Source organism: Lissotriton helveticus, chromosome 6, assembly GCF_964261635.1.
Source record: "Lissotriton helveticus chromosome 6, aLisHel1.1, whole genome shotgun sequence".
In the NCBI taxonomy this organism is placed as follows: domain Eukaryota; kingdom Metazoa; phylum Chordata; class Amphibia; order Caudata; family Salamandridae; genus Lissotriton; species Lissotriton helveticus.
In genome coordinates, this window is record NC_136067.1 from 184619049 (window position 1) to 184634891 (window position 15843).

General features: G+C 45.5%; 1 protein-coding gene across 1 annotated transcript in view; it reads left to right on the forward strand.

The window, feature by feature from the left end:
• The window catches only part of PKHD1 (PKHD1 ciliary IPT domain containing fibrocystin/polyductin), a 1769028-nt gene that overhangs the window by 371712 nt on the left and 1381473 nt on the right, over nucleotides 1-15843 (forward strand). The window lies entirely within an intron of this gene.

The following is a 15843-nucleotide window of genomic DNA, read 5'->3' on the forward strand; positions in this document are numbered from 1 at the left end:
GTAATGCGTTATGATGGCATTGTGGAGTCATGGTACTTTCGTAATGAAAGTATGCGGAGTGATGGTATGCGGAAAGAAGGTTGCGGAATAATGGGTGTTTACCTTCCCCCGGTAAGTACATTGGTGGCACGGCGGCCCACATCTCCAGCAACATACTCATATTTTTTCACCACCGATTTGAAAAATGCACAGGTCTCTCTCATTGATGGCCAGCACCGACATACACTTTTAAACACACCTCCCGCCACAGGTTCTAGATTTGCAAACTTTAGAGCTGGGGAGCTACGTTCGAATCTCGGCATCAGCTCAACATCCTGTGATTCCAGGCAAATCGCTTTGTCTCCCCGTGCCTACCACAAATGAATGTGTTCTTCTGTAATGTAAATTGTGCTCATGCCATGTTGTCGAGTTCGCGCTGTATAATATTGCAAGGAAAAATAAAGTAGGGAAACTCGAGTTCACACACTACTGAACGCGCACTCTTAAGTGCATCAGCAGTGCACTGTGAATCGGATCGTTTCACACACCTGTCACAGATAAGAAATGCTATCAAAACAAAATTCTACAAAACAATATACTACTGGCCGGCAGCAATGCATACCCGGACAACGTCGGGACTGGCTGCTAGTTATAGAATAATTGCAACCATTAATACATGAATACATGAGTACATAAAATTAAATTTCAGTAAAAACAATATAACTCGAAATGCACACGTGTAAAAGTGAATGAGAACTACAAATTGTAACATCATAATGAAGGCATTAGAACACACACTTATATGAATGAGTACATTCCAACAGTATGTTTAATTCTTCATTCTTCATTAATAGGATTAAGACACACCAAGTATATGGTGCTAAGTTCACGTAAATATGACAGTTCTGCAAAGTGCAAGAGTGGAGCTAAAATGACGCTGCTAAATTACCATACGTAAATCCAACCCCGCTGAGCATGGCCGAAGTGGGGGGTTGGCCGTGGGGGCTGGTTTGTAGCCAAAGTCTTGCAGGCAGCCAGCTCCCTTCGGGTGGAGGGGATTGTATGCCCACCCTTTCCCAAGCAATATTGCCCTGGGGGCCCCATCCCCTGGGGCCAAAAACATTATATTAAGGAAGTGGGGTGCACTGCTCCCCACCCTGGCCCAAAAATGGACCCGGGACCCCATTCCCACAGGGCCATACAGTAATTATAGGGGAGAGGCCCATCCTTGAGCCTTATGAGCCTTCGGGGACCCCATCCCCCTGGGCCTAACATATTTTTATTAAAGGAGGGGGGAATGTGGCCCCCTCCCCGAGACCAAATGTGCTCCATGGACCACTTCACCTGGGACCATACAGACTACAAGGATAGGGTCCCCGGAGTCTATTAAGACAATGGCACTCCTTCCATATTATTACTACTGGGGGTTTGCTAATACTGCACACACCTGGATTGATGTGCCTCTTGTACAAGTCTACCCACGCTATGTACCAAGGCTGAGGACTGGATAGTTCAATGAGGACATGCTGAGATCTACTCCTCCACCACTCCTATATTTTATGTGCAGAGATGTCCGCCCGAATGCTGAGATTGCCACGGACATACATCTACATTTTAGTAGTAAATGTGGAAGCAACAGGGAGGTGAATTGGCTTAAAAGAATTCAGTGGAAATCAAAGGAAGTTACTTTTTGGGTATTCCACCCAGACTAGTCAAGTCACAGCCTTTTCCTCTAGTATCTGCAAGAAGGAGGGGTGTTATGGAGACCCAAAAGAGAAGGAGAAGCCCAGGAAAGGGAGATTCTTCCTTTCTTGGCTATCTCACTACCAGCTGGGGGGTGAGATCTATTGGGAAAAATAGGTCAGGAAGGGGGCAAGGACTGCCCCTGTCTGTATCCTCAATCTTTCATAAGGTCTTGTCTATTTCATTTGAACTCAGGAAAAGCTTGGATTCCTGTGCTGTAATAATCATACACAGCACACATTCTCAATATGTAAATATACATGGGGCACCTGTATGCCTGTGGATTGAACAAAAACCCCAGTTGCATGGCACTGGAATAGTATTTTAGACAGGAGTAGCTAGCATTGAATTATTATGGTTAAATGCAATGGGTACAAAGGACAGTCTTGCAAGTATAATAAGTTGCTACGATCACTGTCAATCCTCTACCGCTTGGTGAGCTGATGATAGTAACACTTGAAAAAGGAAGGATACATGTGGTGTGCACCTTCAAATCACAGTGCCACTCTGGGTCTCAAGCAAGCACTTAGTGTACATGAATAATAATCATGAGTGCTGAGCAGTGGCTTGGGGTATTGCTAGACTATGTAGGAGAGGTTGGTGGCCTTGTTATGTGGAAGTGGATGACGGAGTAATTCATCCATATGAGGGGAGTGCTGTGGCTCACTTCAACCTTGTCATTGGAGGAGAAGATGGGGTCCAGGTGAGGTGCCGGGTTTTTAGGAACCCGGTGGTGCCAGGGAATAACACCCGAAGACCTCTGAGTTCCCCCTTGTTTCGGACCACAGAAACACGGAGTCTTCTAGTCGCAGTCAGAGATCAAGTTTTATTGATAGCTACCAAGTAACAGGTGTCCTAGAAGCACGACAAGCACGGGTCATGTGTTCTCAGGAGACTGTTCGTTTTTACAGAACCAGCCTTCTCCTTATATACAAAAATAATAGCTGCAAGCAAGAATTCTTGAGTTTATGATACGGCTGTAAACATATTTCTATAATAATACAAAGAGCGAAGTCATGTAAGCAAGCCCACATTATAGATGTCCAGTTCGTGATAGATTACCCAGCCAGACCCGGAACTCCCATCAGATATCGGTGAAACCCCAATAAAAGAAGGTACCACCCAGTCATAAAACTGGCCATAAACAAGGAGTATGGACAGGTGCATGTTTGTAGAAAGCATGGTCTGTATGTAGTGAATGGTTTGAGGAATGTTATGTATTGATGCTATCGTATTTGGCCACTGGGCGAGGGGCTGCCCAAACAGGTTTGGCTGGAGGCAAGGGAGTCAGTTGGGACAGGTCAGGGGGGAGTCAGGGAAGGTGGACGTGTCCTTTTAGATCAAGCTCGACCTTTAATTGACTTATCATGAGGGCAAGACGTAAGATGGATGTCGTTCACAAAATGGAGTCTAAGGGGTCGGGACGGAAACTACGATTTAGGGGCGTTGGCGACCCTCGATTATGACGCAAATGTATAGGAATGATGTCCTAATCATTATCGGTTCGTGGACACCAAATTCGTCATGGTACGTTGATATTTTGTGACACAGGTATTGGACCTCGATATCGGGATAACAACGGGGTCCAGATTTTCAGAACCACAGACCCTCCTTTTGCCCTTATGTAAGGCAATAATTCATGTTAATCTGAGTCCAAATCTGTATGAAGGAATTCGTGGAGATGCTGCTGTAACATCATTCTGTTGCTCAGTTCGTCCCTTGACACAGGCTTCCGTACACATGAAGTAGCACAGAGGCTACAGAGTGCAGGAGCGCACTGTACACACATGCAGAACATAAACAGAAGTGCTAAGATCATCCCAATGAAGATCAGTGTTTTCCATCCCCAGGCAGTAATCAGTCCCCAGAACCACCCTAGCAAGGACCAATCTCCTTTTTCCACGTGAAGGGAACCAGATATTTCGTGTAGTTTAGAGATGGTTTGGTACACTGTCGGTGCGTTATCAGGGATGAAAATGCAACAACTAGATTGGATCACTCTACACACACCACCACGATCGGCGAGTATGATATCTAGGGCAACTCGGTTCTGAAGGGTCATAAGTCGATCCGACTGAAGCTCGGTCGTCAAATTGCCAAGTGCTCCGGCCGTTGTGATCACGGCGGATTCGACTATCCTTGATAACTGGCGAATATTCCTGCTGTTCACCATAGGCCCCCAAAATGGCAGAAAACCCTTTGCGAAGTCAGCGAATTCCTGACCCGCGGTGTCGTCGTTACTCACGACACCTCTTGCTGTCCTTGTCCGATGGTAATCTGCTCGGGCCGTGTAGGTGGGAGGCAGCAGAAATGAGATGAAACACGTGCCTGAGAAATCAGGGGGCAACCATGTATATGCTTGGTCGTGGCAGACGAAATACGTGCCTTTGGCTGCTAAGAGTATAGGGGAAGTTCGGGAAGCGAACACATATGTTTCCGTGCATATACTCTTTCCTAATTGTGCTTTGGGATCCCTGCCGATACCTTGTAAACATAAGTGACCTCGGTTGGGTACTATCCAAACTGGGCGGGATTTCTTTGCTGTCTGGCTCTTACTCAGGTAAACACCATATTTACTTACGTTCCAACGAGTGTATGGAGTGAGTTCATCTTTGGGGATCGTAAGATAGGTGTCGAACTCTCTACTCATATTTCTTATCCCTGCTATTAGTGCCTTGTTACTGGAGTCACTTTCAGTAGAACGGGTCGGGTATGGTTCTAGGGCGAATAGGAACATGGTCTGGAAAGCCCACAGAGAACCATAATAACTGAAAGGCAGGATGAAGTATGGGATACCCTTATCGGTCGTGTGCGGCATGAGTCCGCATATCCAACAGTTTGATGTGTTCATTATGGACTGGTGTTGGTGTAGGAGTTGAATAAATGAGTTATTTACAAATTCGAGTCTTCTGGCAGACTCGTGTTCAGGTAGATGGTGAAAGGAGTGTGGAGAGAGAGTGGGAGGAGGCGTTGGCCGGGTGTCATTTTGGAATAAGGAAACTTGAAATACGAATAGAGCATAACCAGTCAAGAACATTACTATGCTAAACAGCATTAAAACACATATTATTAAAAATCTTCTTCTGGACAGTATTGTACACAATTGTGTTTCAAAGTTCGTGAATCTGGCAGGTCTCTCTACCCTTGGAAACTCCATCCTCTACTTGCTGCCCGCGGTGGTAGGTTGGTTCTCCCAGGGAGTGCGCTCTGTTCAGTCCGGGGTAACTCCCTTGGACCAACCAGAACCGTTGACCTAAACGTCCCCAGTTGCACTCCCCAGACTTCAACCGCGACCCTAGCAGCGGAACCGGATGGCGGTTCGAAAATCAAAAATGAGCTAGTTCCCTGGGACGAGAGAGCTGAAAAATCAAAAATAGTTCTTAGGGGAAAAGAAATCACATTAGTTTGCTCTTTTATTAGTCTCTGGGGTTAGATCTCAAGTTGTACCGTCATTTCCCAGGTACGGAAGTGTCTTCAAACAATGTCTCAGGTTCGGTAGTGTCCAACTGCATAGACGGTGGCACAAGTCCTTGCAAAATACGATCACTCTCCTTTTCGGCGCCAGTCTCTTTTAAACGTGCATCGCTGAAAGGGATGAAACGAGGTATGGATTCTGTTTCAGAGTCGGCAAGTCCTTTATTGACCCACCGGTCGTATGGAAGGGGCAGAGGGACCCGTTTACAATGGGTTCCGTGCACCCAGTTCTTTTTGCCTTCCACCCGAACAGCGGACCTCGTGGAAAGAAGTACCAGGTATGGTCCAGTCCACCTCGGCTGTCCGTTGTTTGTGCGCTGGAAGTTCCGCACCAGGACCCACGTGCCGGGTTCGATGGTATGACCTGGATCGTCAGAGGCTGGCGGAGAGGAACTGTGAACCTGTTGGTGTAAAACACGCAATTTAGCTGTCAATTCGCACAAATAGTCAAGCAGTACGGGGTGTTCTATTTTGCTGAGTTTCTTTGGTCTTGGCACGCCCCAGACGTTGGCTGGGCGGCCAAACACTATCTCGTGAGGGCTAAGTCCTAATCTGGAATGGACAGTCATTCTCGTTGACAAGAGTGCTAGGGGCAAGGCGTCAGGCCATTTAAGACCTGTACTGGCTTGGATCTTGGCTAGCTTGAGTTTCAACGTGCCATTGTAGCACTCTACTAATCCAGCTGATTGGGGGTGATTTGCAGCGTGGAACTTCTGGTGTATGCCTAGACACTCACACACTCTCTTCATCACGCGTCCTACGAATTCACTTCCATTATCACTCCAGACAATTCTAGGCATACCAAATCTAGGGAAGAACTCTTTGACAAGGGCTTTGGCAGTTGTCAAGGCGGTATTGTCCTTAAGGGGGTACGCTTCCACCCACCTGGAAAAGGCGCAAACAACAACGAGCACATACTTTAGATTGTTGCACCTCTCCATGTGGATGAAATCGAGCTGCAAAACCTCGAACGGATACGTTGGAGGCGCAAAATGACCAGCTGGAGTTGGAGTTCCCCTACCGGGATTGTGTTTTAGACATATCATACAGTTTCTGACCACATTCTCTGCATATTTTGGGATATTGCTATTCTGCCATACTGGGGCCAATAGTTTACATATTCCTTTCGAACTGATGTGCGCAATGCCGTGAGCCATCGTTACTACTGCAAGTACGTATGCATTAGGTAATAGCCATCGCTGGTGTTCCGACAATTCGACCCAACAACCATTTGCATCTAGTCTACCCTTACTTTCTCTCCACTCATTCAACTCTTTCTCAGTTGCCTCGGCTTGTATAGATTTCACGCTTTCAATGGTGTCTTCACACATTCCCACATCAGCAATCCATCTAGCGGGACCCGCAACATACATCCGACTCATTGTGTTCCTTGCAGTCTCTTTCGCAACCTCGTCTGCAAATGCATTCCCGCGGCCAACATCGTCCTGAATCTTTTTGTGTGCACTGCATTTCATAACGGCAACTTGTAGGGGCAAGGTCAGTGACTCAAGGAGTTCATTAACTAGCTGACCATGTTGTATCTTTGCACCATGTGATGTAAGGAAACCACGTTCTCGCCACAATCTCCCAAAACTGTGAGCCACACCAAAGGCGTACTGGCTGTCAGTGTAGACATTCACTCACTTTCCTTTTGCTAACACACATGCTCTGGTAAGTGCAATAAGTTCTGCCGCTTGTGCAGAATGGTGGGAAATACGCGCGGTCTCTATAATGGTGTGTAATGTTGTTACGGCATATGCTGCAGTCGTGTCACCATTCGGCAGCTTGAAACATGAACCATCAACCCATAAAGTGTCATTGCATTCAAGAAGGGGAGTGTCCTGTAAGTCTACTCTCCCTTTTGTCTCTTCTTCTGTCCTAAAACAGCAGTCATGGTTATCAATCTTGTCTGTTTCTGTCGGAATGGGTAATAACGTGGCGGGGTTGAGTGTATCACACCTCTTTATGTGGATGTGACTTGCTAACAGTGTAAGTTCGTAACTCGATAGTCGAGCGCTAGTAAGATGTTGTGTCTTCGTCCTGTTTAGCAAAATGTCTACTGCATGTGGAACCATAACGATCAGAGTATTATTCATGACTAATCCAGCAGACTGTCGAATGCAGACAGCTGCTGCGGCGGTAGCCCTCAGACAACTTGGTAGGGCTTTAGCCACAGGGTCTAGAGTTGCCGAAAAATACGCGCATGGGCGCTGTTTGTCCCCAAAGTGTTGTGTTAAGACTGATAATGCACAACCTTCCTTCTCATGGACATATAATGTAAAAGGCTTACTGTAGTTGGGGTTTCCCAACACAGGAGCTGAACACAATGCATCACGCAACTCGTGGAAACTCGTCTGACAATCTTCAGACCAGGGCATAGGATTGGGCGTGTCTTTACAGAGTAGCGCCAGCAAGGGTTTAGCTAGTAGTGAGAAATTCAGTATCCATTGTCTACAGTACGATGTAATGCCCAAGAAGGCTCGAACATCTCTCTGTGTTCTTGGGGCACTCAGTTCTGCAATTGCCTGTATTCTTTCTGGTGTCAGTCTCCTTCCCTCCTTCGATAAGATGTGACCTAGGTAGGTTACTTCTTGTCGGCAAAATTGTAGTTTGGAGAGAGAGACTTTGTGCTTCATATCACATAAGTGACGCAACAATGACAGTGTAGCTTGTTTGCAAATTTCTTCAGTGTCTGCGGCGATCAGCAGATCGTCGACATACTGAATCAGAGTTGACCCATCTGGTAGAACAATGGTGTCTAGTTGTGTTTTCAGGGCCTGACTGAATATCGATGGGCTTTCGCAGTAGCCTTGAGGAGCGCACTTGAAGCGGAAGCTTCGTCCTCCTAAATTGAAACCGAAATGATCTCTACTCTCCTCGGCAATCGGGATGCTGAAGAAAGCGTTCTTCAAGTCGATCACCGAGAACCAATTTGCTGAAGCTGGAACCATTGTCAATAAAGCAGTAATGTCGGGGACAACTGGAAACTGTGGGATAACTACCTTATTCACTTCTCTGAGGTCGATCACGAACCTGTATACAGGCGGTTGTGAAGGATCAGTACGTTTTAAGACGGGCAAAACTGGACTGTTACAAACATTTCCTGTTGTTTCTTCGATGACGTCTTTATCAATCAGGTCATAAACAATCGTCAATAACGCCTTTTCACATTCACTAGATATTTTGTATTGAGGAATGCGTGGCAACCGAACGTTGGCTTTCAATGTTATAACATATGGTGCTATCTCCAAACGACCTACATCATTAGAGCCATTGGCCCAAAGTATATCAGGAAGTGATGACAATTCAGTTGCAATATTTTCTTTTGACACATACATTGGAGAAATGACTTTCTTACCTAAAGTAAGTTGTACTCCCAATGGTGAACAGTACAAAGTCGCATATAACCTTTTTAGCAAATCCAAGCCTAACAGATTTTCACCGCAACCTGTTGTCAAAATGAGGGGTGCTTCTAATTCGCATGGGCCAATAGAAATCGATACAGGACTGGAGATCGGGTTTCTAACAGGGGCGCCAGAGAAACCTACTGAAACATTCATTTCGCCAGACAAAGGTGCGCCAGGAAGTTTCGAGTGCATTATAGAACTTTTTGTAGCACCAGAAATGGCTCTGACACTCCTGAGGTAATTACCTCGACATAAGGTCCATTCTGATCTACTGGAACTGAAACAACTCCCTCTCTTTGTCCATGGCTGTCCTAGCAATCGTTACCCTCATTTTCGTGTGCGGTGTAATAGTCGTCAGTATAGTACTGAGCTGACCTGGACGACGCATTATTCTGTTGGTCAAAGCTGTTCATCGAATTCTGAGGCGGAAAAGAAGTCGTATTCTGGGTGACATTTCCACGGCCCCTACCTCTAGGGGCATGCTGAACACCTCTTCCCCTTACACCTGGAGAACCGTTTAAACGTCGCGCAAGGGCCGGACAATTACCTTTAAAATGACCCTCTTCCTTGCAATACGCACATTGATTCGGGCCATACGTAGGACGCTGATGGGAAAACTCGTTTCCTTGCGCGTTTCTCGAATACTGCTGTTGTTGTTGATAATTGGGCTGACTAGCCGTGCGAGGCGGATAAGCTTGCTGGAGAAGAACTTTAGTTTTCAAATCTTTCGTCTTTTTGTCGACTTTATCTAGCTCGTCTTTGCGCCTATTTTCATAGTACTGGGCTGTAGCTAAAATCTGCGCCGACGTAGAGACAGCCCAAGCACTCTCCGAATCTTTCAGTTTGTTACATAGTTCAGGAAGCAAATTATGTACGAACTTGTCTACAAACAATCTTTGACCACCCTCGGTAGCCATATCCTGACCACTATGATCGGTGAAAGTTTCCTCAAATCTTGTGAAAAAGTCAGACACATTCTCATCTTTCTTCTGCTTGCACGCAGATAGCTTGTCCCAGTTTACGCGCACTTCAGGCATTATTGTTTTCATGTACGCTATAATCCTACCGGGAAGTTCAGCTATTAATGGCTCAGGTTTAAAACCACCGACTTGTCTAGCATCTGTAGTCGCAATGTTCGCCCACGAGTCACCTAGTTCCTGATCGTGATCCGTATGACGGATTTTGCTCCATAAAGGATGTGGAACAACGTTCCCAAACAACATGTCTACATCCGCTAAATTCATTATACATGAGCTTGCAGTTTGCGATAACTCCTTATAATACCCAGTCGGGTTTTTACGAGGGCCAACACTTCCGATCTTTTCCAGGGGACATGTACCCATACATGCTGGAAATGGGGCAGAATTGGCGGTACTGCATTCGCATCACCTTCCCTCCAAACCGGAGGAACCTCTCTCATGGGGTACTGTCTCGCTCTCTTCCTACTAGACGTACCACATTCAGATGATAACCCAGAATTACCACCCGTACTTCGATATGATAATAATATCCCAACTGCTTTTTCGACATCGGGACCTATGATCATGCCTTCCCCAAATTTAAATCGTACATTGCACAACTCTCGAGCGTTGCCCTCTTGACCATTATCTTCCAAATCCTCACACAGAAAAACACACATCTGTTCAAAAACATATCTTTGCGTCGGTTCATCCCATTGACGGAAGACGTTCACGACAGACTCTACATCATATCTCGCTGTATCCATAGCCCAATTCAGTGCTAACCTATTCAGTGATTCCCTCTCTTGATAATCAGGCATTTGGCTTCGTAATTGTCTTGGTCCCATATTAGGGGTCGTTTTAGGCGACCGAAAAAGTGGTGAAGGAATGTTAGTAGCAATGCTGGCCATTTTATGCCAGACGAAAGGTGAAAGCGGAGGAATAACTGGTGGCAGAACAGAGTCACGCAAAGTAGGAACAGAAGCATTCGTAGAGCGAGTATCAGAAGAAATAGAAGGTGTGCTAGGCAAAGTTGTAGGAGGAACAGTAGGAGAAATAGATGTAATCGGTGAGCCTTGAGGAGGCTGCACCAGAGAAATAGAAGCCAGTTGAAGAGCAGCTGTTGAGTGCTGTAAAGGAGCCGGCATAACAGCTACCAGAGGTGCAACTAAAGGTTGCGGAGGTGCTGTGGCATTTTGTGCATAGGGCGGTGGCGAACTTAGCAGATGTGCCATTAATGGATCTTTTTCACGCTCTTTTATTGTTTCTTGCTGAGGAGGTTGTAAAACAGGATAGCATTTATCTATTGCCATTTTACGTTGCCTGTGCAACTGCTCACTTATTTGTTCTTCTTCATTGTCTTTAAATTTTATCGCGGCTTGCATTACTGAAATACCTCTTTCTCTCTTATTTTTCTTTTCTAATTTAATTTCCTTTTGTTTGGCCTCTTTACGCCATAAGCGGAAAGAGTCAAACATCGCCGGCCGGGCTTTCTTCTTGAACAATTTGACCTCTAGATTATCTAAAATTTCTGAGTCGAAACTACCATATTGGGGCCATTTTAAAACACCATCCTTACGGGTGTATTTTATCCACACTTCATTATATGCGATAGGACCTACGCCATGCTTCACATAGAGCTCATACGTTGGAGTTCCAATTGGAGGAACCGGACAGGAATCCTCTAATCGGGAGTCCTTACTATAACCAAGACAAAACAAGTTTCCAAGACTGCTAAAACCAGGCATCTTTGCTCACTAGTCTAGCTTCAAACTTCAAAGGATTATCTGTTACGATATTTCTCGTGAATACACAAGTCCTTCGGCTTTGGGGCTTGCAAGTACCAAATCAAAGCGTATCTCAAGGATACCAAAAAACTAAGGACAAACTAAGGACTGGGAGACGCTCCACTTATACTTAACTGAAGTATTTGAAGATCTGTGACGTCGCTAGAAGACTCGTCTATCGTTTCGCTCTACCAAGGATCACTGGGTCCAAAACAAGGCGATAGTCAGGGCAGCAGTCCTTCGTAGCCGTCGGGACGCGGGGAACCTCGCAGCAAAGACCTTCGGAACCACGTCGACATACAGGGGTCGCTGAAGTGGCTGGCCGTCCTCCGGAATTTTCACACAAAGCTCCTCACGAACATCTGGCTTGGACCGTCGCCGCTTGATACCGCCCCGAGTTGGGCGCCAACTGAGGTGCCGGGTTTTTAGGAACCCGGTGGTGCCAGGGAATAACACCCGAAGACCTCTGAGTTCCCCCTTGTTTCGGACCACAGAAACACGGAGTCTTCTAGTCGCAGTCAGAGATCAAGTTTTATTGATAGCTACCAAGTAACAGGTGTCCTAGAAGCACGACAAGCACGGGTCATGTGTTCTCAGGAGACTGTTCGTTTTTACAGAACCAGCCTTCTCCTTATGTACAAAAATAATAGCTGCAAGCAAGAATTCTTGAGTTTATGATACGGCTGTAAACATATTTCTATAATAATACAAAGAGCGAAGTCATGTAAGCAAGCCCACATTATAGATGTCCAGTTCGTGATAGATTACCCAGCCAGACCCGGAAGTCCCATCAGATATCGGTGAAATCCCAATAAAAGAAGGTACCACCCAGTCATAAAACTGGCCATAAACAAGGAGTATGGACAGGTGCATGTTTGTAGAAAGCATGGTCTGTATGTAGTGAATGGTTTGAGGAATGTTATGTATTGATGCTATCGTATTTGGCCACTGGGCGAGGGGCTGCCCAAACAGGTTTGGCTGGAGGCAAGGGAGTCAGTTGGGACAGGTCAGGGGGGAGTCAGGGAAGGTGGACGTGTCCTTTTAGATCAAGCTCGACCTTTAATTGACTTATCATGAGGGCAAGACGTAAGATGGATGTCGTTCACAAAATGGAGTCTAAGGGGTCGGGACGGAAACTACGATTTAGGGGCGTTGGCGACCCTCGATTATGACGCAAATGTATAGGAATGATGTCCTAATCATTATCGGTTCGTGGACACCAAATTCGTCATGGTACGTTGATATTTTGTGACACGGGTATTGGACCTCGATATCGGGATAACAACGGGGTCCAGATTTTCAGAACCACACAGGATGTGTCCAGCGATATAGTTAGGGCCTTGCACGAGCTGGGTGGGGGCGAAGTTCTGTAGATTTTCGAGCCGGTCCGTGGAGTTGGATCCTTGGGGTCCATGGGGTAATTGAGATGAAAGTTGAGATCAGCTAGAAGTATGAAGTCTGTGGTGCCCATGGTGAGGGGTATGGTGAGGAGGTTGCTGAAGTGGGTGTGAGGTTCTGATACCAGTAGGCGAGGTGCGTTTGAAAGTGGTTTTACTGTCCATCTGAAGCTTGAAGTGCATGTGTTCCATAGAAGTGGCTTCTGGGTCAGTGTAAGAGGTACACTTGATGGTGTCTCTGTGGATGATGGCGAGTCCTCCTCCAGGTTTATAGTGGTGTTCCTGGTGCAGGAGTTTGTATCCAATAATGGCTTCGGCGATGTCTGGCACGAATGTGGGGCTGAGCCAGGTTTCGGTGAGGAAGAGGAGGTGCAGTGTATTGGAGTCGATGAGGTCCCAAATCAAAATCAGGCCATTTACGACCACAAAAAAGCTTTTTGGGTTGTATGAAACACAAATTGTGTTTTGGTAACACGATACTGAATCATTACAGAATCGATATTTGGAAGGGGCGTGTTTAGGGCGTCCCTTCAGAATACTGATTCGGAATGGAATTTATTAATGTTTTGCAACTGAAATGCGGTCAGGAAACTTTAATGCTTTACCGACTACACAAATGTAGTGGTAAGTCATTTGCAAATGGAGATGGTGAATGAGAATGTTGCAAAAATATTTGAGAGTACAGAGCAGTACCAAGGACCAACTTCCTTCCCAACTAATAACCCACTTTCTCACATAGGTACATTGGAATTTTGTTGTTAACTTTACATGGCCGAGAGCCCTTTCATGAAAACAATGCATCTTAATTCGATTGAATATGCATTCTTTAAACACAATATATAAATCATCTTTTCTTTCTGAATACGTTGAAATGATAGCACTATGGCAGCACTTCATGGGCCTGTACAAAACGTTGTGGAGTGTGAATAGTGACATTATTTTCTCTCATTAAAGATTGGTAATTTGCAGTAAAAGTGATCCCTCAAAAAAACATAAGATTTTAAAATCACTACAGTGGGTATTATTGCCATTATGATGAAATTACTAGCCCTTGTTAAAAACTGTTCTGACGAGGCAAAAGAACGGCATTGGAGCCAAAATGCACTGATAATCTATTTGAGGGGGGAACAACTCAGGGCCTTGAGGCCTTACTGGCAATTTGACGCCACCAGAACCTCACTTTTTTGACATTTCAGTGGCACAAAGTACCACCGCACTTAAAGCCACTTTATGTGGTTTTTTATGGCCTTACAAATATGTGCCCCTTTTACTCAGAAAACTGTGTGAAAGGGGCGTCCCATAGGTGTTGCTGGTGGTGTTCCCAGCAACATCCATGGCCTTTTGACACTGCCCCAGATTTATGAGAAATCGTAAGTCTAAGGCAGTGCCAAAAACATACGCCTCCCCAGGGGAGGCATAAGGAAGGCGCAACAAGACGAGTTATCTTTATTTTGCCTTGTTTTTCCTCTTTCTATGTGTGCTGCAATCTGAGGAAAAAGCGTCTTGTGATTGTTTTTGTGCAGGAAGGTTTCCCTTCCTGCACAAAAATAATCATACCCTAGACGCACTCACCCTTGCAAAGTGCAAAGGTGCCTGCATTGGCGCACGGTAGTCCATTTTGAGTCAGCGCAGGGGAAAAGGACAGGAATGCGCTATATCTAATCTTTTGCTGTAGGGCCGCTCATAATAAATGAGCGGCCTCTTTCACCCAGGTCATCCACAATTTTAATTTTTTTTTATAAGGGGCTGCAAGAGGAGGCCAGCTCCCTGCAAGCGGCCCCACTTATTAATGAGTCCATATATAGCGCATAGCTACTCGTAGGGTTTCCCGGTGCTTGAGGACAGGTATCAGTGGCATAAGAATGTAACCTAAAATAGTCAGGTTTTAGCTTCTTGTGGAAGGAGGATAGGGAAGTGCAACATCTAAAAGACTCAAAGATGGCATTTTCTAAAGGCAGTGCAGGAATCCATATTTTGATTTTAACTAATAGGTGTTCAGGGGCCTTTTTAGGCATTTTAAGGCCTTTTAATCGTTTTTAGGCTTGGGGATGGGGGCCGCAAGGCTCCCCTCACATTCATGAAAATATTGGCACAGGGGATCAGGTCCCCATGGCCTCTTAGAGGCTTGGGGAGGGAGGCCATTCACCCCCACCACCAAAGTTTTTCGGTCCCTCCCCCCCCACCTCTTGCCATGTCTAATGGGACAGTTGATTCTTACCCTGCACATTTATATTTGTTTTTTATATTTTTTTAGGGCTCGGATTGAGTCCTAAGAAATTGTTGACATTGCGGCAGCCAGTCAGAGCTCATCATAAGGTCTGTTGGCTCACCAGATCCTCAGTGGCATGAAATATGCAACATTTTGAACCAATATTTGCTCATAAACAATTGAATACATTTACACCAAATCACAAAAATCACTCCTTTCTGACAAATTTTGTTTAAAGCCATTCAGTGGATTGGGCTGTAGCTCTGTTTAAAGTTCCTATGGAAACAATGAATAGGGAAAATGTGTTTTGCGACCTCCCCTTTTTCCCAGCCTCCGTATAATGGATCACCCCAAAACTTTCCAGGAAGGAGCTGTGGTGAAAAACGTTTGGGAAAGTTTTGTGAAGATTCGACAAACTGCACCAAAGATATAAGCAAGCGAAAACATGCATTTCCTATGGAAACATGATTTACAACACTTTTGTAAATCTGGGAATGTGTCAGGTTCCATGGATGGTGTGCGCGAACATCCACAGCAACACCCATAGAATGCCCCTTTTCACACGGAGTATTGTGTGAATGGGGCCCATATTTACAAGGCCATGAAAAGTCACGCAGGATGACTTTATGTGGCCTTGTAAATATGGGTAGGCACATTGTGCCTCAGGTGCATCTGACGCACTGGCAGTGCAATGGGTTGTAAATGAGGCCCTTTATCTCCAAACCTTTAGGTGAAAGCCCGAGTGTTAATAACCATATAATGGTTCTATATATTACAGGTCATTTTATGTGAGGTCACAGAAATGGAAAAGTTTCTAGACTTGCCAAGTCCGTGTAATAGTGAACAATATATTGATAAAATCATTTTCCTGGTATTTTATTAATGACT